The sequence below is a fragment of the Oryzias latipes genome, chromosome 2, assembly GCF_053564925.1.
Source record: "Oryzias latipes strain Hd-rR chromosome 2, Olatipes_Hd-rR_3.1".
NCBI lineage: Eukaryota > Metazoa > Chordata > Actinopteri > Beloniformes > Adrianichthyidae > Oryzias > Oryzias latipes.
In genome coordinates this window covers 23,352,587-23,378,375 of record NC_136238.1, presented here as the reverse complement: position 1 = coordinate 23,378,375, position 25,789 = coordinate 23,352,587, and the positions used below count along the sequence as shown (strand labels likewise).

The 25,789-nt window shown below is 40.4% G+C and overlaps 1 non-coding gene across 1 annotated transcript; it reads right to left on the bottom strand.

Annotated features, from left to right (window-relative positions):
* Positions 1 to 401: 401 nt before the first annotated feature.
* Positions 402 to 23,948, bottom strand: LOC105355324 (uncharacterized). Its single transcript, XR_013651947.1, has 2 exons — positions 23,314 to 23,948; positions 402 to 3,524 (listed from the first exon to the last, which is right to left on the bottom strand). It is a non-coding gene; the product is annotated as an uncharacterized LOC105355324 (transcript).
* Between the last annotated feature and the right edge of the window lie 1,841 nt (positions 23,949 to 25,789).

Below are 25,789 nucleotides of genomic sequence, written 5' to 3'. Positions count from 1 at the left end.
ATTCAGATCAAGGAGGAGATTGAAAACCTGCAGAAACCAAAACCCAAGAAGAAGTCTGGGATGCAGAGATTCCTTCAGTTTTTCCAAAGATCTGAAAGACAGAATTGATCCAAACTGGATTGATTTGGGTTCTTTGAGTTTTTCTACATTTGACAGAAACCAAAGTGGGAGGAGTCCAAGAGTTGGAGATGTTTTAGAGCTGAAACAGGCAGATTTAAGAAAGCCATCAAATAGTCAGTTTGACTGATGAACCAATCAAACGATTGGATGGAGCTCTGTGATCTCACCTCAGTCCTGGTTTACACAGCCAGAACTGGACCTGAGGAGTCCAGCATTGGAACCAGCAGAGAACCAACAACCAGCAGAAACCCACACTGTGGGAAAGACTCCACACTTCTGACTGATGTTCACGTCCACTTTATTCTTCACACACAAGATTGGGACAGAACACTGAGAACTAAAAATAACATAGGAACAGTTCTAATGTTTACTAGAAAACACGAATCACAAGAACACCAGACAGAAACACCAGTCTGGTTCTTTATCTGCATCTTCCTTAATACATTTTTAGGAAATTCTTTTCTTTATTTAACTGTTATTTGCTAACATGACTCAAAAAAATATAGACTGTAATTATTTTATTTTTAAAACAATATTGAAATGTTCATGAATCATATTTTAGAATTAGAGACGTGTAAAAATATTTCTAGTGTTGTCATGGTAACACACTGACTTGGAGCACATTGTCTCAGCATTACCTAAAACAACAATGGTCAACTGTAACACATTTAAACAATATAATAAAAGTACAAAAATCTACTTATAAAATCAATCAGCAAAAATTGAAAAAGATTAACATTTTTTTTTAAATAAAATCGTATCCTCTTAATTCAAAACAACACATTTCTATTTTACAGGCGAATCTAAAAAAAAAATAATTTCATGAACAACTAAAATATTTTTGTCAATCAATACAAAAAGTGAAACTCAGGCTGCATAGAATCATTACACATTACAATATTTCAGCTATATGATCATAGTGGCTTATTGATGAAATAAAAAATAGTATCTTAGAAAATCAAAAGAACCAAAAAAGAATGTTTTCAGCACTTTAATCAGACTTTAGACAACGTAACTTCTATGCATTCAATAATCCCTTGTGCCTCCTTTTAACTGAATGAGAGAGCGAGAGCGAAAGCGAGAGAGATATTTTAACATTAACAGATGAGGCGTTTTATTACAAAATCAGAAAGCAGCAACTATTGCAAATTTTACTGCTCTGCTGTAAACCGTGCGATATAGGCGGGGCGTGGCATTTCTAAAGCATGACCGGCTTCCTCCCCTCGACTGGCTGTTCCATGACTCAGTCTCATTACTATGGGGGTGGGGGGAGGGGGGTGCATTCAGCAGCTCTGCCCCGTAACTCTGGAACTCACCTCTGATCTAAAAAATATGGACTCACTCTCTCAGTTTTCTCACCTTTTTCGTCATGTATTCAGCACATAATATTTAAAGCGCCTGTTTTAACTGTTAACTTGTTTTGTGGAGTTTTACTGTTGTATTTTTATGTTTTTGCATATTTGCGTACTTTGAGGCTACCTAGTGTGTCCAGAAATGAGCCATATACATAAAATGGATTACTATCATTATTCAATCAAGTTGCGTATTTCTCTGAGAGATTTTTGACTGGCTGACAGATTTTTTTAGGAATATATTTTTCATTTTTGGGTTATTTCTCTTTGCTGGCCTGCGATCTACCCTCATGTCCTTGAAGATCAATCAATCGATCGTGATCAACGTCACGAGCACCCCTGAGCTATCAGAAGAGCATGTAAACAAAGGAATGTTGGGAAAATTAGCAAAGCTAATGTCAGCGAAAACAGTCCTGCCCACAACTCAGATGACCATTTCCGATGAACTCCTGCTGTACCACAGAAAATATGTCTTCTTAAATACAACACAGGCTAAAAACTACATGATCAGTTAAAAGACCATTAGGAACGATTTTACATTGAAAAATGTTTCATCAATTTTTCTAATAATTCTTAATTACAATTTTTCTCTAGATGTTGCATTTTTTCCTGTGTGAGTTTTCATGTGTCTTTTGAGATTAGACTTACAACCAAAGCCTTTTGTACATTCTTTACACGAAAAAGGCTTCTCTCCTGTATGAGTTCTCATGTGTTTTTTGAGATCAAATATAAAACTAAAGACTTTTGTACATTCTTTACACGAAAAAGGCTTCTCTCCTGTATGAGTTCTCATGTGCCTTTTAAGACCAGATAAATCACTAAAACCCTTTCTACATTCTTTACACGAAAAAGGCTTTTCTCCTGTGTGAGCTCTCATATGTGCTTTGAGACTAGATACACTCCTAAAACTTCTATCACATTCTTTACAAGAAAAAGGCTTTTCTTCTGTGTGAGTTCTCATGTGTGTTTTGAGATTACATATTTGAGTAAAACCTGTTTTACATACTTTACACAAATAAGGCTTTTCTCCTGTATGAATTCTCATGTGTGCTTTGAGACTATATACACTGCTAAAACTCTTATCACACTCTTTACAAGAAAAAGGCTTTTCTCCTGTGTGAGTTCTCATGTGTGTTTTGAAACGAGATAAATGACAAAAACTTTTATCACATTCTTTACAAGAAAAAGCCTTTACTCCCGAGTGGGTTCTCATGTGCAATCTGGAGTTAGACCATTGACTTAAACCTTCTGAACAGGCATAAAGTCTGTCATCAGACTCATTTTTCATGGGGATAAAGAGATTACTAACAAATCCTGAGCTTTCACCAGACTTCGCAGAGGGAATTTCATGTTCTTTGGGGGATTGTTTGTGTTTTTCACCCAAAGTTGCATGTGTTAATAAGTGTATTTTACCACCAGAGTCACACTGCCCTTCTGACATGTGAGAAGTGTCCACACTTTGGACATGACTTCTGTCTCTTCTCTTCCTCTGATCTCTGTTCTGTGGGTCTGTCCCTTCATCTGTAGTTGATGTTGATTCTTCATGTTGGTTTCCTTCTTCATCCTGACTATCAGTTACATTAAAGCTCTGCTGATTGTTTAGATCTGCTTTACTGTTCTGATTTTCCTCATAAGTAGGAATCTCCAACAAGGTATCAGTCTCCTGCTTCAAGTTAAGCCGCTCCTCATATAGACTAATGCAGAGTTCCCCTGGTTCCTCCTTAATCTGTGGTGGTTCTGGTTCCTCCAGTTCCTCTTTAATCATTGGTGGTTCTGGTTCCTCCTGCTTTTTTTTAATCTGTGGAGGTTCTGGTTCCTCCTGTTCCTGTTTTATCTGTGGTGGTTCTGGTTCCTCCTGTGCCTCTTTAATCTGTGGTTCTGGTTCTTCCTGTTCCTGTTTAATCTGTTGTGCTTCTGGTTCGTCCTGTTCATTTTTAATGTGTGGTGGTTCTGGTTCCTCCTGCTCCTCTTTAATCTGTGGTGGTTCTGGTTTCTCCTGTTGCACTGTGAAATTCCTCTGCTGGTTGTGGATCACATAATGCTGGGGGAGAACTGCAGGGACACAAACACAGAAAGGAGGCCTTTATACTTTAAAAATACTTAACATCTTGTCAAACAGCAATAAATGTCAAAAACATTGCAGTAAAAAAAGCGCATAAAAAGTTTTTTTTTTTTTTTAAATGTATATCCATCCATCCATCCATCTTCCTCCGCTTATCTGGGACTGGGTCGCGGGGCAACAGTCTAAGCAGAGATGCCCAGACTTCCCTCGCCCCAGCCACTTCCTCTAGCTCCTCTGGGGGAACCCCGAGACGTTCCCAGGCCAGCCGAGAGACGTAGTCTCTCCAGCGTGTCCTGGGTCTTCCCCGGGGCCTCCGCCCAGTGGGACATGCCCGGAACACCTCTCCAGGGAGGCGTCAAGGAGGCATCCGGACTAGATGCCCGAGCCACCTCAACTGGCTTCTTTCGATGTGGAGGAGAAGCGGTTCTACTCCGAGCCCTCCGCGGGTGACCGAGCTTCTCACCCTATCTCTAAGGGAGCACCCCGCCACCCTATGGAGGAAGCTCATTTCAGCCACTTGTGTTCGGGACCTCGTTCTTTCGGTCATGCCCATAGCTCATGACCATAGGTGAGTACTGGAACGTAGATCGACCGGTAAATTGAAAGTTTTGCTTTTTGGCTCAGCTCTCTCTTCACCACAGCGGACCGATACAGCGACCGCATCACTACGGACGCCGCTCCGATCCGCCTGTCAATCTCACGCTCCGGTCTTCCCTCATTCGTGAACAAGACCCCCAGATATTTAAACTCCTCCACCTGGGGTAGGGATACTCCACCCACCGAGAGATGGCAAGCTACCTTTCTAACCTTTACCTTTACCTTACCTTTAAAATGTATCTACTAAGATGTCATTCAAAATTAAGAAATTAAAAAGTGATTTTTGTCATTTTGTCTTTGGTGAATCAAATAAACTATAACTCCTCACCCATCAATCTATAACAAAAACAATCATGTTTTTGCATTTAAGTAGAAGCCAAATTAGATTCAGATCCGTAATTTGACTATAGCATATAAACAGCCATATATTTAAGTTTTAATAAATTAATATATTTGCAACAACAGGGATCTATGGGGGGAAAAAAATCCAGTTACCATTTCCAGTATGAACTAAAACTCAAACTTTATTGATTGGTGTAGCGTCTTTAATTCCAGTTAAGCACACAAAGTGCTTAACATAAAAGAAAAGAAAACGGCAATAAAAAAAACTAATTAAAGAAGAAAACACAGGATAATCACACAAAATTGGCACCCCTCCCTCACCAGATTCTTCCCTCAACCCACCCAGGTCCCCTAATAGTACCCTGAACAAAAAAATAGGAAATGTAGCTTAAATGTGGCTTGACACTGCTGTGCAGAAACGGTATAATGTATGGGGCATTATATTATATAATGATTCATTGCAGGGCTCCAGACTAACTTTTTTCACTAGGAACACTGTGGCCCCCAACTTAAAATTTTAGGGGCACAACCAGAAAATTAAGGGGCGCATACCATAAATCAACATGCTAACCAAATGTACTAATTTCCTACTAATTTCAGAAATTACAATGTGCTGTTTCTAATTCAGTGTCACATTTTATTCTGCACTTTTGACGATGCAACAACAAGGTCAACTGACAGCACCATCACTGTCATGACAGTACAAATAGCAAACAAAGTAGGGCTGGGCGATATGGCCTGATTCGATTTAATTCGATTTCCGATTTTTTCCCGACCCCTTAAACCCCTGCTAAGGATGGGTACCGAACTAAAACTCTGTGCCATGTTGCTGACAGAATCATATAAAAACACGGATTGCGGAGAACAAGTGAAGCACTACAGCTGCACAGCAGCTAATGCACGAAGCATCAGCCGAAATGTTGTCGGCAAAGCGGGCCAAAGATCTGCAGGACCTCCCAGCAATAGTTTCTAGTTTAGCGACCTGATCGATCAGTGATATGTCCAACGCTCTGAAAAAAAGCCAACATTGTTGCGATGAATGTTACTAGTTTACTTCCATGTGTGAGAAAGCATGGGGAAAAAAGATGGTACAAAGCATCTTAGCCACATTAAAGAGTTCTCCTTCATCCTGTCATGCTGCCTCATCACACTTTTTTATTTCTGGAAACAATGTTTTTTCAAGGACTTTGTAGTGTCAAAGACTTTGATTTGATTTCAAATGCTTTATTTCAAGCAATTAAGTAGAAATAATACACCAAAGCAATATAATCATCAGTTTTACATTCATACAGTAACTAATCAAATGTAGGATAATTAGACATATTAATAAATATTGCTTGAAAGGGAGTGGAAGGAAGCGAACTTATATAATCCCACCCCGTTATACTATAACCATTTTATTACATTATTTATCAATATCCGGTTCCCAGTTTTTATCAGACAGAATTAAAAATCATAAAGTATTGATAAAGCACATGACAAAGATGAATTACTTAATTATTATGTAAAAAATAACTTTTAGAAATCAACATGGCAAATGCAGATCAGTCATCAAAAATATATGCAGATTATGTTACTTATAAAAGTCATTCATATGATTAAAACATAATACTATATCAGTAAAATAGACAACACTGTTTCAGGAATTTTCATAGCAAAATTTAATCAAGTATCAAAAGTTAAAAACGTGCACAGTTATGCTACATTAGGAAAGATTTTTGAATCAATTTATCAATTTTTGAAGGAAGTGAAGTAATATCATTAAGCATCGATCAATTTAACCATTTTCAATAGGTGATTAATCATTTGTTTTACTTTTTCTTTTTTTTATATATTAAAGTAATGCTGTAAGGGAAAAAAATAACATGGTCCATAATCTGTCGATTGTCCAAGGTTGGCATTTCTTCTTCTGCTGAATAACAGCTCTCCTTCTGGGTTCAAAACAGTTAATAGTTCTCTTCCATGTTATGTCTGCAGACATTAGATTCAGGTCCATATCCTTCTTCAGCTGATATCAGCTGCGGTGAAAGTTGGGGTCAAGTTGTCTGCAGGTCAGAACTCTGCTGTTATTCAGGTGATGTCAGACGACGGAGAAAGTGATGAATCCAGGTGTCATATTTCTTGAAATTATTGGGCTCTTTGATTTATTACTGCATGTTGTTTCAGACAACCGTAATCAAGCACTTCTGAAAATCCTTCATGGTGTTCACAACCAAAACCTTGGCCGGTCCGGTGGACTGAGTGGTTTGACATAAATCCTGCAGCCTTTAACCCAAGTGTTCTCAATCTGCTTCTGCTTCCTGAAAAGCCGTGCATGTTTGGAGATTTCAGCATTCCTTCTGGTCAGATGGTCGTTCAGATAAACAGCAGATCCTCTGAGATTTTTACGTTGATTCATCAGAGCTAGCTTGTGTTTTTGATTCACAAACCTGATGAGGATCGCTGGTTTATCCGTCTCCTTTCTCCTGGGGAACAGGTGGCAGGTCTCAATGGTATTGAGATCCAAGGAAATCCCTTTAGATGTGAGAAATGAATGTATTTGCTGTTCCAGAGACTCTGCACCGCTCGCCGGTTCACTGCTAGCTACGCTAGCGCTAGCATTAGCAGTGCTTGCTCCTGCTGTCAGTTTCGCTCGAGGCTTGATTGGTACTCCAGTGAGAATGACATTATTCATCCTTACTTGCTGTTCCACATCGTCCAGTCTTTTCTCCAAAATGTCGACCCGGTTTTCTCGTTGCTCGTTTTGAGCCCGAAATCTTCGGAACTCTTCCATCATTTCCCAAAGTGGCGTTAGCTTAGCCGGCACCTGATCAATAAAGCTTTTCATCGTAGCTTGAATATAATCAAGAGTCTTTTTGAGGTCTTCGTATTCCTGGGTTTTCTTAGGGGCCATAGTAAGCTCTCTTTTTTGGAGAAAATCAACTTTTTAAGTCATTTGAAGATAGTTGTATCCACAGAGAGACACGCCACGCGCCCTGCCCGTAACCCGGAAGTTCTTGACGCTACGCGACGGCTCCCAGACCTCGCTGTCGTCCGTTAAGTTTCTTCGTTTTTTCCGGAATCAGTTTTTTTAGGAGTTTTTGCTTACCACGAAGGGGTCTTAGGGCAGCGATGTCCAGTTTAGTTTAGTCAGTTTGTTAGTTCAGTTTTGTTTTTTCCTATTAAATTCTATGAGATACAAAGAATTACCTAAAATCCTTTAGATTTTATGTTTTACTTTTTTAATTACCTATACGAAGCCCATCGAGACGACTGTTGTTGTGAATTTGGGCTATACAAATAAAACTAAATTGAATTAAATTGCTGTATTTATTAGTGAAAGGCTTAGATCTCACTCTTTTCTCTACCTCTCTCTAACACGCACTACTACTCAGTGACAGGCAGTGAGGTTAATGGCTAGTGAGGCAGTAGCTGCGTTTACATGGACAAAAGTAATCGGAAGGGAAATGCGTCATGTAAACACGCTGATCGTAATACTCTGCCCCGATCAGACTCGTTTGGATCAAAATTTCTTTCCGATCGAGATAGGTGGGTTATACCGATTGTTTATCCGATCGTGGAGCATGTAAACGGTCATTCCGATCGTGTGTCACTACTGCTCTGGTTTACGTCATGCATAGACGGTGTTTCACTGAGAGAAAGCTTCGGAGCGCATACGGGACCGACCAGCTGCTCTGCAGAGGCCCTGCTCCACTCTCGCCCTGCTGGCTCTTCGCCTCTCCCCTTTCTTACACCCCTCGAGGGGGATGCAGGGGAGAAGCGCTTTGTGCCCCCTGACCTCTGGACCGTGCATCCGAGCTCTGCGTCCAGGCTCGGATGCCAATGGACTGAGTGAACCGTGTCTCTGAGCAGAGCAGCCGGATGTATTGATGTGTGTTTGAGGGGAGGGGAGGATGCTTTGTTATATGTGCGTTTTGTTGTTTTGTTATGTGTGGGAGACTTGGATGGACTGCGATCCATCCCGCCACTCTGGGTTAGCGGCTGGCTGACTCAGGAGAACCGCGTCCGAGCAGAGCTCCAAAGCCGCTGTGTGAGCTTTTCAGAGCAGAAATCCCTCTTAGTGCTAAGAAACCGTTCAAACAATCACATGGATTTGTGTTTCCAGTTGTGTCCCGACAAAATAAAGGCTGATGTTATTCCCACACATTAACGTGCAGCCAAGATGCAGATTGCAGCGTTTCCTGCATGGTTGTTTTTTTTGTGTCCATCAAACAAGGCTAATGTTGTTAGCATGTGTTGTTAGCCTCTCTTAACCCTGGCTTCTTCCAGCTCCGTTATTCCACAAAAAAACACTGACCACACGGATTAAAAATAAAATGATGAGCGAACAGGCGCTTCATAATATTCACAACATTAATAAAAGCACGTTTGGAAGATCGTCTCGTATATTACCGAGCTGCCTCATAAAATGTTCTCTTCTTTCAAAGAGATTTCAGCTCAGTCATCTCCAGTTTGCTCGCTGCCTCATCAGTGACAAGTGGGGAACCTTAGGCAGTCAGTCTCTGCATTAAAAAGGGGTTGATGAGAAAAGTGATCTGCGGTTGTTTCTGCTGCACGTCCTCAAACCGCAAAGTAAAGTTTCCTTCCAGCAAGCAGGGTCACGTTCTGCGCTTTATTCATTTGGATTGCAGCCTTCTGCTGTGAGCTCCGCAAAGAAAGAAAGTGGAACGATGGCCGTTTTGAATGTGCACTTTGAAAAGCTTCAACTTGTTAATAAAAGAGATAGTTTGTCAGATCAGGAAGAGTTTTTATTTTGCCCGGCCATTAACATTGTTACTGCTTCCAAAAGCTTAAAATAATAATAAACATAGTGACTTGCCATTCCATTCAGTAAAAAAGTAAGAATCTTCCCATTCTTCCAGAAACATCCTGTGTTTATCTTTATACTCTGAATTTCGCCATTTTGATCATGAGGGTAACAGTCTGCACGCACATCAAATGTTTAGTAATTTTGTCTGGCATTGGGCGTAACCCACGCATACGATTGGTGGTCACGTATGTGTCAGGAGACGCATCAAAACACACTGCCAAATTACTTTTATCATTATTTATTATTCATTTTTAATACTCTCTGATAGGGCTGGGCGATATGGCCTAAAAATAAAATCTCAGATTTTATTTTTTTTAATTCCATTTCCGATTGTTTCCCGATTTGTCCCCCCCCCCCCCCCCCCCCCTGCTTAAGGAAAGCAGTAAGTACAAACGGCAGACAACTTAAAACAAATGTTGCTTTTATTTAATCAAACCCAAGACAAATGTAACCCCCATTTCTGGTATGAATAATAAATAAACTAACATACTCTTGGAATCAAAGTTAAGTATAAGACTTTTCTTTTTACTCCCTTTTTGGACTTGTGTTTAAATAATTTTGTCTTGTTTTATATAACTTTTGTCTTGTTTTTGTCTAATTTCGTTATTCTACACTTGCTTTCACTTGTCCAAAATAAAAAGGTTACTTACATAAAGTCCCAGCTGTGTTTTAAGTCACACTTTGAAGTCTAGACTAAAAGGAGAAAAACATCCACCTTGACAGTAGCACAAGTTTCTAAAGGATTAACAATACAGCTCATATCTGGGGTCTAAGGTTTTAATTCGATTAAGAAACGCTGTCTTCTATGCAGAGAAGATGATGAAGCAGCAGGAGTCGCGGTCAATTTTATTTATTGTTATATAAAACCAATAAATTAATTTTGCAAGTAATTTTTTCTGCCTTTTTTGTACCAAAAGAATACAGAAAATAGATTGGAGATTGATAAAGTTTTTATCTATCAAAGGGAGAAATGCAGGTGTCCGGCAGCAAAATACACACAATACATAACAATGTCAATTATAAAATAGCAGTTAACATCAGCCAGGTTTGTTAAACAGCCGTACCAAATCGAAACGTATCGAACCGAGCCCTATGAAACTGAATTAGCGTATCGTTACACCCCTAATACAAAGAGAAAGTAACACGCCATGTTCCAGTTCTCATGGTCAACATCGAGAGAACCCCCTCCCCTCGCGGCCTATGACGCGTGGTTCTACTATATAAACAAACCCTGGAGGAGTAGCGTCATTGAGTGGAGAAAAGTCATTTGGTTGCTGCCACATCTGTTTGGCACATAACATCCAATTTCCGTTCAACTAGGAGATCATGGATGAGATGTCCCTTCTTCGTGAGTGAGTGGATGTTTAATAGACCAAAGTTGATGGTCGTGGAGGAATGTTTCACAGTCGCATTGTTAGCCATTGTTAACAAGTTAAGTGGGCCAGGACGCTGTAATCCGTGCGGCGGCGAGAGTTCCTCAGAGGACGGTGGGCAGACGACCAGAAGGATTTAATTGATTTGGAAGTACTGCCCGGGAAGATTCGGTAAGTGCAACTGAAACGGTGGCTCATATAAGGTGCTTGAGCAATGCTGGTGGATCTTTAGGAGTTGAGCAGATTTTGGCGAGTTCCATAGCAGAGTACTGTAGCAGCACTTTCAATGGTTGATAACCAAGAGACATGACATCCCAGACAATTATAATTCTAATGTAGTTCATCCTGATGTGCAGGAGGTGTGAAGGAGAGAGAGCAGGCGGGTTACCCCACACTCTTACAGTAGATATGCTGGCTAATTGTACACAAACTCAAGTGCTGATCGATTATAGCTGAATCAAGCTAGAGTAACAAGATACAGACATATCTAATGGCAGGACTCAGAACCCAGGACGTCACCCGCTCAGAAAACCTAGACACAGCGATTCAATGAGCTGGTTAAACCATAAACAGCAACAACCGATCCTGACTCATCAAATAATATTTTAATGGAGGACATACCTAAGAAGTGATACTGGATTTTAGTTGGATTTACAACTATATTTTTACTTCTTGTAAAAAAATTTTTTTATTTAAATCTTTACTATCTTGAAGAAATCCAAAGAATCTGGAAAACTTCACCTGCACAGTTCAGTGCCAGGTATTCATCTCTGAGTCACACTGGTTGAATGACATTTGGTTGATATAGTTTAAACACAAACAAAACGGGCAACAACATAGACGTCACTTCTCTACACAGCTCCATCACTTATGGTGAGGGAATCCACACACACAAGATTTCACATTTCCCATGAATCTTAGGGGCCATAGGTTGGACTAACCCCCGGTCGCCACTCTTGTATACAACATGGCTGAAGCAAAGTTGAAACTGCAGCTATCAGCTACACGGAGGAACATGGGAGCAGCTGCAGAGAATTTAAGATGAATGAATGAATCCATTGTTCACAAGTGAAGGAAGCTGGAAAACGCACTCCGACAAGTCAAGATGACACAGTTAAATTTCCGTGGAAATCCAGACGAGGATCCCGGTGCTGCAGAGACAACCAGTGGATAGCAATGAAAAGCTGTCATCTTCCGCTCATACTGTAGTAAAAAGATAGCAAACAAACAACTCCAGCCCAGCCAAATCACCGACATGGACGAGGTGCTGCTGACTTTCGACATCCAGGTGAGTCACAATGTTGAGAAGAACAAAAGCAGCGTGGTAGGATACGCAGAACGGGGCAGGAAAAGTTGGCTTTTGTTGTTGTGCGAGTTACGCTACAGCTTGTGAATGAATTGTAGAAGCTTGGGCTAACGTGTCTGCTTGGAGCCGCGCAGCAACTAGACAGACTCTGACAATGACGAAAGGGAACCTGCTGTGTTTGAAGATGAGGACTTTAATGGACTTTTGGATGCTGTTTCATAACTGAAAAATAAAAATAAAAATCACAACCAAGTCAGATTTGCTCCTGAAGCCTTTTTAAACACAAACTGTGTGTGTGCGCTGAAGCTGGTGTTTGCGCTTGCGCATGTGCAGGAAGGAGGGAGGGAGACACTCAGCGCAAATGAGTGTGTGAGCATTCAGTTTGTGTTACTCAGTTATGGAGAACAGTAATAATAAGGGTTTCCTCAAAAAGAACAGAGCAGGGCTCGACATAGCCATTTGTCCGCTGGCCCGGTCCTGTTTTTCATGCAGTACGGACCACAAGACTTTATTTTTTACTTGTCCGCTCGGGCCACTAAAATATCTAACAATTAATACATTTTTCACCTTTTTCAATAAAGTATATTTTGCGAAAACGTGTAGATTTACCTCGTCTTTATAATTCACTTTTTCTGCTAGTCCTGTGTTCAGACTTCAAGGGTTTCTATGGGAAACCTTTTATCACTCTTCTCCTCCTCTCCCGCCTGCGCGCGCGACTGTCACTGCCGAGCACCACGCGGCACGCGCTCACTCAATTTTTTTTTTCAAACTTTATTGAATGTAACAATTCAATACTAAACAATGTTAAACAGCAACAACGAAGGAACAAGCCAGTGGGTTATTATTACATTTTAGGCAGATATATTTAAACTGACACACATATCAGCGCGCCCCCTGGTGGTTTTTCACCGCGATGATCATAAATCCAACACCGTCACTGAAGAGAGACTGAAGCATGTCAGAGATGTGGAAGACATGGCAGGAATAGATAGGAATATGTCAGATGGAGTGACGGGTGGAATCAGTACTATGGACAGCAAGATATTTAATGAATGCATTGAAGATGAAACTGTATCCACTAAGCTTTAAGCTGAATGTCAAAGAATCAAAGGCAACTCAAAATACCTGAATCTCAGACTCAAATGGAGTATAAGGTCAAACTACTTAATTTTGTTTTTCTTTACAACACTGTAAGCAGTAAGTATTTCTAGTTAGCTGAATGATCTCAGTAATTTAATTGTATTTAATTTTTCAATTATTTAATTTAATTAGGTAACTAAAGTAACTAAAAAGTAAATGTAACTTTGCAACAGTAACAAAAAGCAGAACCTCAAGGCAGTCAGAGCAAAAAAGTCAATAAAACTTCTTAACTATTGATTAGGAACAAATGTGAAATAGCAGTGATTAGAAGCAGCATGAAAACTTCTTAACTAGTGTTAACTACTACACTGCAGTGCTCTCTTCAAAACATCTGAAACAGACTAGAGCAGATTTAAGTTTGATATGCTCTATTTTTAGTCATTGAAAAGTGTATAAATAAGTGCTAGATGTCACCAGAATGCACCAAATTGCAGCATATTAAAATTTTCCGGGGGGGCATGCCCCCGGACCCCCCTAAAGTTGCAAGCACCTGCGGAGCAGCGGGTCTTGCTGTGCGCGGTGTCGGGCCAGTAACTTTCAAAAACTACTGGCCCTGTGGGCCAGTGCAAATTTCTGGGCTATGTCAACCCCTGCAGAGGCCAGTTCTTTCATTAACCCACTCTGGAGGCTCTGAGGGTCTGAATGGGGCGTTGATGTGCCAGCGCCTTAACACCTGGTGCGCCTTTTGTCTGTGTCAAAGACTGAAAAATGCCCCATAACTGAGACCGCGCCCTATAACTTAAGGTGGCCCAGAAGGGTCACAACACATTAACTTTACACACAACACATTAACTCACAACACAACACAACACAACAGAATAACTCACAACACATTAACTCATGGCCCAGAAGGGTCACAACACAACACATAACTTACCTCACAAAACTTTAACTCACAATGGAAGTAAAGCAGCAATGGAAGTGCTTTTATTCTGAAATTTCCACTGGGCTGAGCTGCTAACTAGCTAACAGAAAGTAACGTCACAGTGAGCTGTGGAGGGAGCGTGATTTTTCTACAAGAGAAGCTAGCAGCAGTGTTGCCAGATTGGGCGGTTTTGGTTCTAAATTTGCGGGTAAAAATGGCTTTGGCCGGGTTTGCATAATTTGGGCGGTTTTAGGGTCGGTTCGGCGTTTTTTCCCCCCACATGAATATATAATAGCGGACTACGTTAGGCCGTGTGGCTGTGAACTTCTATGTACTGAAGCTCAGTAAACGCACCAGGCAGAGACGCTTAACGGGCTCTGTCATCTAACCTGTTGTTGGGGGTGTGCAACGCCCCGCCTCTTAGAAATTGTGTTCTTTAAAGCCTGACACTGCGGCTGCGTGTGGGAGGAGCTACCAGCTAAAGTTATGGTCTGATCGCTACATGGAGCGGTGTCTGCGTTTATCAATCCTTTTATTATTAGTCTGAACTATCTTTTATTTTGAAAAATCATCGGATGGGGTGCTAAATCAGTCCAGTAGAGGGAAAAACTCAACGAAAGTTGTGTATTCTTCTTTCTCCTGATCTAATAAAAGGAGGACAGTATTGAATATTTCTTCAGCGGACCGGCTGTCTTTCATTCATTTTCTTAACCCGCTCTATCCCCGCTATATGCGGCTCTTTCTTCCATGTGCTAGACCTGAGCACGGCGACTATCGTGTGAACCTATGATGACCGTATTTTGCGCTCTCTGTGTAGGATACACTGGAGGAGCGTGGGGGAAAACAACTCTCAGCTGCAGAGGATGTGAACAGGTGAACAGGTAGAGAGGCGGGGGAGGGGCTTCAAACTCTGTCAGAGAGATAGAAACAGGGGCATCAGATTTAGATGCAGCTTTCACTGCAGGAGTTGAAGCAGAGACTTTCTCTGAGATGATCTCATGATCTCAAACATGGAAACATGATTACCAAGTAGAACTCTCCAAAATACTAAACCCCATCTCTCCACATTGTTTGTGTCTAGTGTTGCAGAATGGGTGTGTGTGTGTGTTGGGGACTGCACGTGCGTGTGTGAGAGGAGGGAGTGGAAGAAAGGAGAGGAGAGGAGCATGGGTGCAGCGACAGAGAGGGGTGTGAGAGCAGAGGGAGGAGTGTGCGTTCATATTGTGTGTGTTTAGTTAGCCACTCAGCCCAGTGGAAATTTCCAAATAAAAGCACTTCAATTGCTGTTTTACTTCCGTTGTGAGTTAAAATGTTGTGAATTAAGTTAATGTGTTGTGTTGTGACCCTTCTGGGCCATGAGTTAATGTGTTGTGTTGTGAGTTAATGTGTTGTGAGTTAATGTGTTGTTATGTGTTGTGAGTTATTGTGCTGTGTTGTGAGTTAATGTTTTGTGTTGTGAGTTAATGTGTTGTGTGTTAAGTTAATGCGTTGTCTGTAAAGTTAATGTGTTGTCTGTAAAGTTAATGTGTTGTGTGTAAAGTTATAGTGTTATGTTGTGACCCTTCTGGGCCACCGTGATAACCCAGTGTGCCCTATGGTCATGAAAATACGGTACTCAGGTTGAAACCTAGGCCTTTTTTGATGAACACAGAGATGTGCGCTGAGGAACACTGGTTGACAGAAGCGGTTTTGTTTTAAGACCGCTGTAATACGAGTTCATCAAATTCATGCATTTTTGCGTAAAATTGGCAAATAACAGTAGGGAACTCAAAAGCAAGGATGTCATCAAATTGTGTGGGGGGGGGATTTGCCTGGGGAGTAAATTAAAAAACTCTGCGCAGGGGGCATGGCTTGACAGAGCATGGATTAAGACGTGTTTTGTGGAGCGGAGCAGAATAATTGCCTTAAAGTATAGTTCTTAACACGATTGAGGAGTAAATTCTAGCCTGGACTTTGTTTAAAGTTGCGGTGACACGAAATAAATACTTAAAATGTCTAGAAAACCATCGAGAGGAAAGCAGACAACTCTTTTACAGGTGAGGCCTGCCACACCGACCCAGCCTGCAGCCCCCACTAGCAAAGACCCCGCAGGTGAGGAGGAACTAGCTGCGGCTAGCTTAGCAGCCCACACCTAGACTTCTTTCTAATTGACCAAAGGTTCCTTTCTCTAATAACTAATAGTCAATATCATAGTATAGTGATCTCTGATCACTCCCCTGTTCAGTTTGACCTAACCTTCCCAGAAAATATAGTATTTCAACGCACATGGCACACTTTTACCGGGAGACCCGTCTCCTAAATTCCGGTTGCTCGTTCACGTAGAGCTGCAGGGCAGATCACAGTCCTAAGTCTCCCACACGTAACAAACCATCCTTACTTCCCCTAAAACACAAAACTGTAAGTCCGTCTGCTCTGCTAGAGACACGGTCGCTCGCTCCACCGGTCTAATCAATCGCAGGACCGGACCACTTCTTTTCTACTTTGTTTATTTGATTTTTTTTAAAGTCACTTCCCTCAGTTTAGACTGGATCATCGCAGATGAGTCATTTTTTGGGAATAAAAGGGAGTAAAATAATGAATAATATTGATATAATAACAACCCCCCCCGACGATATCATCGTCCATCCCGATGGTTGACTGCAACCATCGTCAACTGCCAATTTAGGGGACATCGCCCAACCCTAGTTCGTCGCTTTGAATCTGTGATCCCTAAAATAATAAATCCAGATCAGGCTTTATACCCGGTAGACAATCATTCTATAATATGCGCCGCCTGCTGAATTTACTGCACACTTCCCATTCCGTGTACCAACCAGAAGTTGTCATCTCGCTAGATGCAGATAAAGCATTTGATTGAGTAGAATGGGAATTTTTATTCGCCAAAAGTAATCTCTTTCCAATCAATGAATTGGCAGCAGCAATATATATATATAAGAGTTGAAGAATTTACTTATCTTGGTGTTAAAATTACACACAATTACAAAGACCTCTACCATTTCAACTTAAAGATTTTGTCAGAACAAATCAAGGAAGATCTGACAAGATTGTCTTCATTACCCATCTCTTTAGCCGGGAGAGTTAATATAATTAAAATGTCTGTCCTCCCCCGTTTTTTATATTTTTTCCAAATGATCCCTTTCTTTTTACCAAAGACAATGTTTAAAGAAAAAGATAATATGATCTCATCTTTCATATGGTGCAGAAAAGTTCCAAGAATGAAAAAGATGTTTCTGGAAATACCAACGTCTGCTGGAGGTCTAGGTTTACCTAATCTTATATCGTAGTACTGGGCGCTAACATTAGTAAGATACCACATTGGATTTCCACGTGGGGTAGTAGCCAGGGTCCAGCCTGGGCTAAAATGGAGGTAAATAGCATGTCAACAGTTGGTCTGGTTTCAATTGTGAGTTCTTCAATCCCTATAATTTCATATCCCCAGATTCTTAATCCAGTTTTAAAACATTCCCTAAAAATCTGGTTTCAGTTTAGAAAACACTTTAGCTTTACTCGTCTTTCCTCTTTTTCTCCCATAGTTAATAATACCCTTTTCCCACCGTCCCATATCGATGGTGCATTCCAGATGTGGCACAAAAATGGGCTGGTATTTTTGAAGGACCTTTTTTCCAAAAGAAATCTAATGCCCTTTGAATCACTACATGAAAAATACAATATTCCCAGATCCCACTTTTTCAGATTTCTCCAACTCAGAAGTTTTGTTAATAAATATTTTGATCCCTGAGAAGCCTGCCACATTGACACCATGGACGACTTATTTGCTTTAAACCCTCATATAAAGGGCAACATATCTAAAATTTACAACAAGATCCAGGGTATTAAACCACTTTCATGGAACAAGAACAGGCTGGCATGGGAAAAAGATCTTGAGGTTACATTTTCAGAAACATCGTGGCAACTCTGCTTGAAACAAATTCATACCTGCTCTATTTGTATTAGACACCGTCTTCTTCAATTTAGAGTGTTACACCGTCTTCATTATTCAAATGAAAGACTTTCTAGGATCTACCCTAATGTCAGTCATTTATGTCTAAGGTGTAAACAAAGTCCTGCCTCTCTAGGACTGGACAAATATTTTTGAGGTCCTCTCACTGATTTTTGAGACGAAGGTTCCATCCTTCCCACTCACTGCTGTTTTTGGGGTTTTGCCCCCTGAGGTCAAAGTCTCTACATTCAAAGGGAGGGCAGTTGCCTTTGCAACAACAATAGCCCCGTAGGACTATCCTCCTCCAGTGGAAATCAGATAAACCTCCTTCGTTTAATGGCAGGATTAGAGAAATGCTCTCTGTGTTACAACTGGAAAAATTGAGATCCAGCTGTGAAAAGTTTATGGAAATTTGGACACCCTTTACAAATTATGTTAAAAATGTGAGTCTAAGCTGAAGCCTCTTTGCATGTTTTAGCCTAATAACCTGTGAAGATGTAGAGGTATGCGTACATAAGTGTGTGCATCTGTATGGGTCTATAAGTGTTTGAATATGCACGGGTACTTGTGTTTCTACAGATAGAAGAAATAGAGAAAAACATTTGAAAATTTCTGTCCTGGATGTACACTTTTCTTTCCTTTTTTTTAATTTTTTAATTTATTTTTAATTTATGTTTTTCTAAAGTTATTCATTATTATTATTATTATTATTATTATGTTTTGGGGTGGGAGGGTTACTGTGCAGGTTCGTGTGTTTAAGTTTGTATCATGAAATTTCTCAAAAAGTTTAAAAAAAAAACACTGCGCTGTTAACGCATTAACACAAATGAATTTGAAAGCCGTTAACGGCGTTAAAACATGAATAGTGGCTCGTTCAAAACTGCTCACTGATTTAGTTCGGTAAAGTTACAAAGATATTCACAGATTCTGACTTCCGGTCTCAATAACTCTTCTGATAAACGTTCAAATGTAACAGCAAGTATGTAATTCCTTTTGTATTAACCCAGAGAGTGAACTACAAATGCATTTAAAAAGAAAAAAGATCGTTTTTTTTCACTTTTTGATCTAAATTGTTCTCTTCAGGGTGTAAATGCAGACATGCAGCGAGCCGGCTGCCAAGGGACCGTCAACAAAGTGCAACCTCTGTGAAACACCATTCTATAAAAATCAATACTCTTTTGAAAAGTGAATACATCTCTACATTTATATGAACTGGTAATGAAGATCTGTCAGCATATTCATGCTAAAATAAATATTTTGTGTCTTTCTTTATTATATTTTATTGCGCATATATATAAAAATCAATACTCTTTTGAAAAGTGAATACATCTCTACATTTATATGAACTGGTAATGAAGATCTGTCAGCATATTCATGCTAAAATAAATATTTTGTGTCTTTCTTTATTATATTTTATTGCGCATATATATAAAAATCAATACTCTTTTGAAAAGTGAATCAGGGCTCCAGACTGCGACTAAATGGTCGCATTTTGCGACCAAAATTTGAGAGTGTGCGACTGAATTTTACATCCAGTCGCACATGTGCGACCAGTAAATTTGCCTCCCCCACCCTCCGTATTTTTTATACATTAAACGTGGAAGGGGCACGTCAATGATCAATGAAATAATCTGAGACGCGAGCGCACACGCACGCAGGAAGACACACACACACTCGCGCACATACTCATGAAACCAAGAACACACTCTCGCGTGATGCCCGTCTGTGAGGCGGCCACTGCGTGTGAGAAGAATAAGTCACTGTAAGTGGCTAAAATATGTGGAGGGGGCGGGGCCACAGATATTCGCGCGCGCGTAAACATCTGTGGGAAGGAAACGGAGACAAATTTAGTCACAACCTGATATGTGCGTCTGAGCTATGAGCAAGCGAACTATTGATTCGTTCTTCCGGCCTGCGGCTAGTGTACCAGTGCCGGAGTGTACAGCAGGGGTCTCAAACTCGCGGTCCGCGGGTTATTTGCGGCCCCCGAGATGATATTTTGCTTATAAAATACCCGCCTTAATATGAAAATTTAATGTTACTGCAGCCCGCCAGTTTTAATGAATGACACTTTTTCATTGTCGTGCACGGAGATGACCAACCAATCACAGTGGGGTAAATGACTCTTGGGGGCGGGACAAAGACAGGGCTTGAAAGCAGGAGACCTGACAGCCCCCTCCCTCCCCGGACCACATCAAGGAGTTCCTTACTTTCCTTTCTAGAACGTATCTATTCGCTCGTAATTTTCTAAATACATGCAGTCCGTGCTGAACTTTTCTCTGGGTCTCACAGAACCGGAGGAAGATTTAGGTTTTGGTTACGGTGGCGCATCAAACGGTTTATGCGCAGCTGTTACGGCAGCACACCGCTCCCGCGGGAGTCGGGTTAGCTGAGGAGAATTAATGTCCCACACCTACATGCGTGACAGCTAACGGGGCTTGAACTTTAAACACGTGCGAGCAAAAACAACATTAGATTTAGACATACTGAAAATACGTGGGGAAAATGCAACGATAGACGTGTTTAAGATGAACCGGCACCTCGCCTGGATCGTTGGAGAGACCAGCCCCCCCCCCCCCATGGCTGTGAGATGAAGGCGAATCTGCAGCGAGACTGAAGGACAAACAGGAAGTTGGAGTTGTCCTAAACATTTAATTTAGTTTTAATATTCCTCTCCCCCTTAGTGTGATCTGTGTTATTATATATTTATTTTACGATTATTTTAATGTTTTGTAATCCATGTAGCCTTTTTTAATGAATTGGTATTTTAAATTATTTTAATTAATCACTCAACTACAAAAACCATCAGGACACATGTCCCATAATGCATTGTTTTGTAGTCTGTAGGGCAGCTTTCAGTCAGTTCAGTTTCCAGCTGTGTTCACGTAGGTTTGCCCCTTGCTCCCACCCCTTTCTCGCAATATTTTTGTGATGATTGACAGTTGATGTTGGAGCAAAAACAAAAACATACGTCACACACCAGGTGATCTGCGCAGCGTTGAGTCCATCTGGGTGATCTCAAACACGCTTATTGTGCATCTTGGCTGCACCTATTTGGTGTCACAAAGATAAATTTCCATCCGTTTTCTTTACTATTTGTACTGTCATGACAGCGATGGTGCTGTCAGTTTACCTGTTGTTGCATCTTTAAAAGTACAGAATAAAATGTGACACTGAATTAGAAACAGCACATTGTAATTTCTGCATCTATTATTTAAGTATTTATTCGTAATACAGTGGAAATTAGTAGATTTGGTTAGAATGTTGATTTACGGTATGCGCCCCTAAATTTTCTGGTTGTGCCCCTAAAATTTTCAGTTGGGGGCCACTGTGCTGCTAGTGAAAAAAGCTAGTCTGGAGCCCTGTGAATACATCTCTACATTTATATGAACTGGTAATGAAGATCTGTCAGCATATTCATGCTAAAATAATATTTTGTATGTCATTCTTTAGTATATTTTATTGCACATATTTTTCACATTTTAATAGAGATACGAATCATAATTAAAGTGATCAATAGCTTTAAAAAAAACTGAAGCTAGAGTCCCCAAACTTTCTGTACCGACTAATCATGACCTTATTGTCCGACTACAACAAAGATTTGGTCAGGAATTTTCTTTGTTCTTTTTATGAATGAAAAATAATTTGACAATTACACACTTTTGCTCATAAAATACAATTAATGCAGTCTTCAACAGCTATTGAAAGTTATTTTCTATCAATATTTTCTTTAGTGGTATGGTATAAATGAATGTGGAACAGTTGTCATTGTACAGAGTTAAGGCCTGTTCACACCGGGACGAATTTCGCCGGCGATTTTCGCCGACGTTTAACGCCTCGTGACTAAACAAAGGGCACCAACGAGAGTGTGCACACCGACGCGAAAAAACGCCACGCGTTAAAGCGTCAAAAAAAAAAAACGCCTCGGGTTCGTTTTTTTTCTTCGACGCGTCGAGATCTACTCGACCAATGAGAATGGCGCTTTTGCTCACGTGTCTGGAGCTTCTGAAGTTACAGTAAAACACAACTTGGGGGCGCTCAAACACAAAACTGCCTTGCTGAGCACACATACCAGCGAAGAAGATAGACGCCAAGTAGCGTCTACACAGCCGCGAAGCAATAATGACGGACATTCTAAAATATCCCCGAACCAAGCACCAGTTGGAGCTACTGGTGCTTGAAATATTCATGTTTTCTTTGTTTGATTCTGACAAGTGCGTAAATACTTGCTCTCTTCTTCTGAGTGAAAAGCGACTTTAAGAAGCGTAAAGTTGCGCAGCGCCACCTTGTGTACAGGAGTATTTCTGTTTTACATTAAGCGCCATATAATGTCAGGGAATGAAATTGCATGTTCACTCCACTCATCGTCAGCGAAAATCGCCTGGGTGTGAATACAAAAAACGTGGCGAAAAACGCTGGCGAATAACGCCTGGCGAATATTCGTCCCGGTGTGTACGGGCCTTGAGTTAACTGTGGTTTAACTATAAGCAGAACTAATTAAATGTCAAGGGCCAATGATGATCAATATTTGAATAGTTGAGATACCAGAAAAAATAAAGAAATAAAGGTTGTGGTAGTAAGATGGTATAGTAAAAATGAGTAAAAGGTTAAAGACTGCATTAATTGTATTTTATAAGCAAATGAGTGTAATTGACAAACTACTTTTCATTCTTAAAAAAGAACAAAGAAAATTTCTGACCAAATCTTTGTTGTAGTTGGACAATAAGGTCATGATTAGTCAGTACAGAAAGTTTGGGGACTCTAGCTTCAGAATTTTTAAAAGCTTTTGATCACTTTAATTATGATTCGTATCTCTATTAAAATGTGAAATATATGCGCAATAAAATATAATAAAGAAAGACACAAAATATTTATTTTAGCATGAATATGCTGACAGATCTTCATTACCAGTTCATATAAATGTAGAGATGTATTCACTTTTCAAAAGAGTATTGATTTTTATAGAATGGTGTTTCACAGAGGTTGCACTTTGTTGACGGTCCCTTGGCAGCCGGCTCGCTGCATGTCTGAATTTACACCCTGAAGAGAACAATTTTGATCAAAAGGTGAAAAAACGATCTTTTTTCTTTTGAAATGCATTTGTAGTTCACTCTCTGGGTTAATACAAAAGGAATTAGATACTTGCTGGCACATTTGAACATTTATCAGAAGTGTAATGAGACCGGAAATCCGAATCTGAAAGACTTTTTCTAACTTTACCGAACTCACTGATTTCCCATCATGCCCTTGTTTACAGTCTACCACTAGCTAACATTAGCGGTGAAACTAAAACAGCAGCAACATTGGAGCTCCAGCCACACAGTTTGGATCCAGATAGCAGCTCAGACGAGGAAAACAAAGACGTTCATGGATCCATTTGTCTGCAGGTGGATGCAGTGAACTTACCAATTAAGTAAAGCTGGACGATGGTTCCTTCAGCAGCAGAAAGTTGTTCTCTGACAGAACCTTCCTGAGGTTCTGAAGACATGGTTCCTGCTCCGATCTTCAGCTCCAACTCCCACAAACACCGCCGTCCTCTTCACTGCAGCTCCGATCGATCATCTGCTAGTCTCACAATCACAGCAATCCACGTTGTCTTTCCGTTCAACACTTCTTCACTCATTTACGACACTTTGGAAAATGCTGAGAGTTCCCACACGAACCACGTATCGTCCTTTCTGTCCAAAAACCTCACAAACGTCCCAAAAAGACACGACCGTCCTCTCAGCACATGCCAACGCTGCTAGCCTGCTAACAAGCTAACACAGCTAGCGCCTCGTGCTCTTTACTTCCGGGTCACGTGCAGAAACGTTATTGAAAAAGAAACGTATAAACTGCTTAACTGGATCTCAATATGGTTGAAAATAATTCCAATATTAAAAACACTTTAAATTCGTGATATAATAAAGAAAAGACAATCAAATAATAAAAAAAACTTTTCGGGGAAATTTTATGAGAGGCGTTGTGACGTCATCACACTGCCTCTCATTCCAATGTTCAGATTGGACAAAGCGCATCAGAGACTAAATAAACCTGATCACATTTGTATATTGTATTCTTAAACTACAGTAATGGATAAAGAAATGTCTTAAGTGAAGAAACAACGTTGAATAAAGTAATTTTAAAAGCAAAAAGATCCTAAAAATAGTTTCTGAAGAGGATAATTATGAGTATAAATAAACATTAAACTGTAATCAATAACAAAGACAAGGAATAATTTGAAATTCTTATTACAGTGAAATAAGCAATAAAGTACTTTGTTCAAATGTATAAAATATAAAAATTGAGATGTAACATAATAAAATAATATTGAGGACCACCACGTGTCATGATTACGCTAAGTCGTCACCAACTTCGGACATGGACGCTTTCCCTCCTCTTCCTAAAACTCCAAGTAAGGCCCCAGCTGCAAAAAAAACAAGCCCCGTTGGCAGCTGGACAAAGCTCATCAGATTCAAATGAAGTCATTGCTTTTTTATCTGAGCTGATAAACAAGCGTGGCGATTTGTTGGAAGTGCGTGCAGATTCCTTGGAAAAGCTGATAAGTGAAAACTCAATGAAGATAGATGAAAACACTCTGAAGACTGAAGGGATACAGAGAAGCTTAGAATTTGCATGCAACGAAAGAAAAGACACACAAATCTTCGAAAGATGTTGATCTACGTTTGAAAAATGAGGAAAAAACTGTGGCAGCTCTTCAGGCCCAGGTGATGGAACTGGAGTCATCTTCAAGGACGTGGAGGTTGAAACTCTTTGGTGTCACTGAAAGTCCTGATGAAGATGTGAAAGCCAAGGTCACTAAGATATGTCAATGCATCATTGCAGAAGAGTTTCAGCAGGCTTTTTATGCTATTGATGTTGCACATCGCCTTGAGAAAGCCCAATCCAAACAACACACGTCCCAGAGCGATCATCATCCGGTTCTCCCTAAGAGCCTACAGAGACACAGTCTGGAGGGCAGCTGACAACAGCTCCTTTCTACGAGAGAAAAAAAGCTCTGCTTTGCCAAGGACCTTTCCACAGCTGTCAGAGAAGCCCAGCTGAACGTGCGGCCCCTCATCCAAAAAGCCAGAGAGGAAGGAAAACGAGCTGACTTGGTGGGAAGCAGAGCTTTCATCAATGCTCAAGAAGTCAAGTAATCAGGTCACTGATGGTGATGTGAGACACTGACATGTCTTTAAATGAAAATGGATGCCAAATTGCTAAAACAAGAACAGGATGGATTTGACTAACATTAACGTACGGATGCCCAAATGGAAAACACAAGTCCAAAATATATTGATATTGTCATGGAGCCCGTGACTTTGCTCCTGTGTTGATCTCCTGGAGGCCCTCCCCTTCCTGAGCCCTCCCGCTGGTCACAGGTGTCCTGTTTTATGTTGATTATGTTTGTCTATTTCTGCAGTGTCTGTTCTTGTTTCTGTATCGGAGCGTCTTCGTTCTATGCCCTGGTGTTATGGTTCTCTGGCATTAAAGCCCCTTCCAGTGAACTATTGGATTTGGGTCGTTCTTCCCGCTCCTGGGTTCTTTTCCTTGGACATTCTGTCACAGATATGGGCTTAGTTCAACTTTTCCTCTTTCGGAAATTTCATGAATATCTAATATATTCACCAAATATTGTTGAGCTATTCTGTTTGACACTTTTATTAATGTGCAGGTTAAGCTCTGAAAATAATTGTTATTTCTTTATCTTTGAGAGGATCTTTGTCTTGTTCTAAACATTTCATTGTCTATTGTTTCCTTCAACGCCAGGGGGCTAAGAAGTAATGTCAAACGTAAAGGTACATTTTTCTTTCTTGAACAGCTGAATGCAGATTTTGTATTTTGTCAGGTATCTCATTCTGTTTTTTCTGATGTAAATTTTTGGAAAACACGGTGGGGT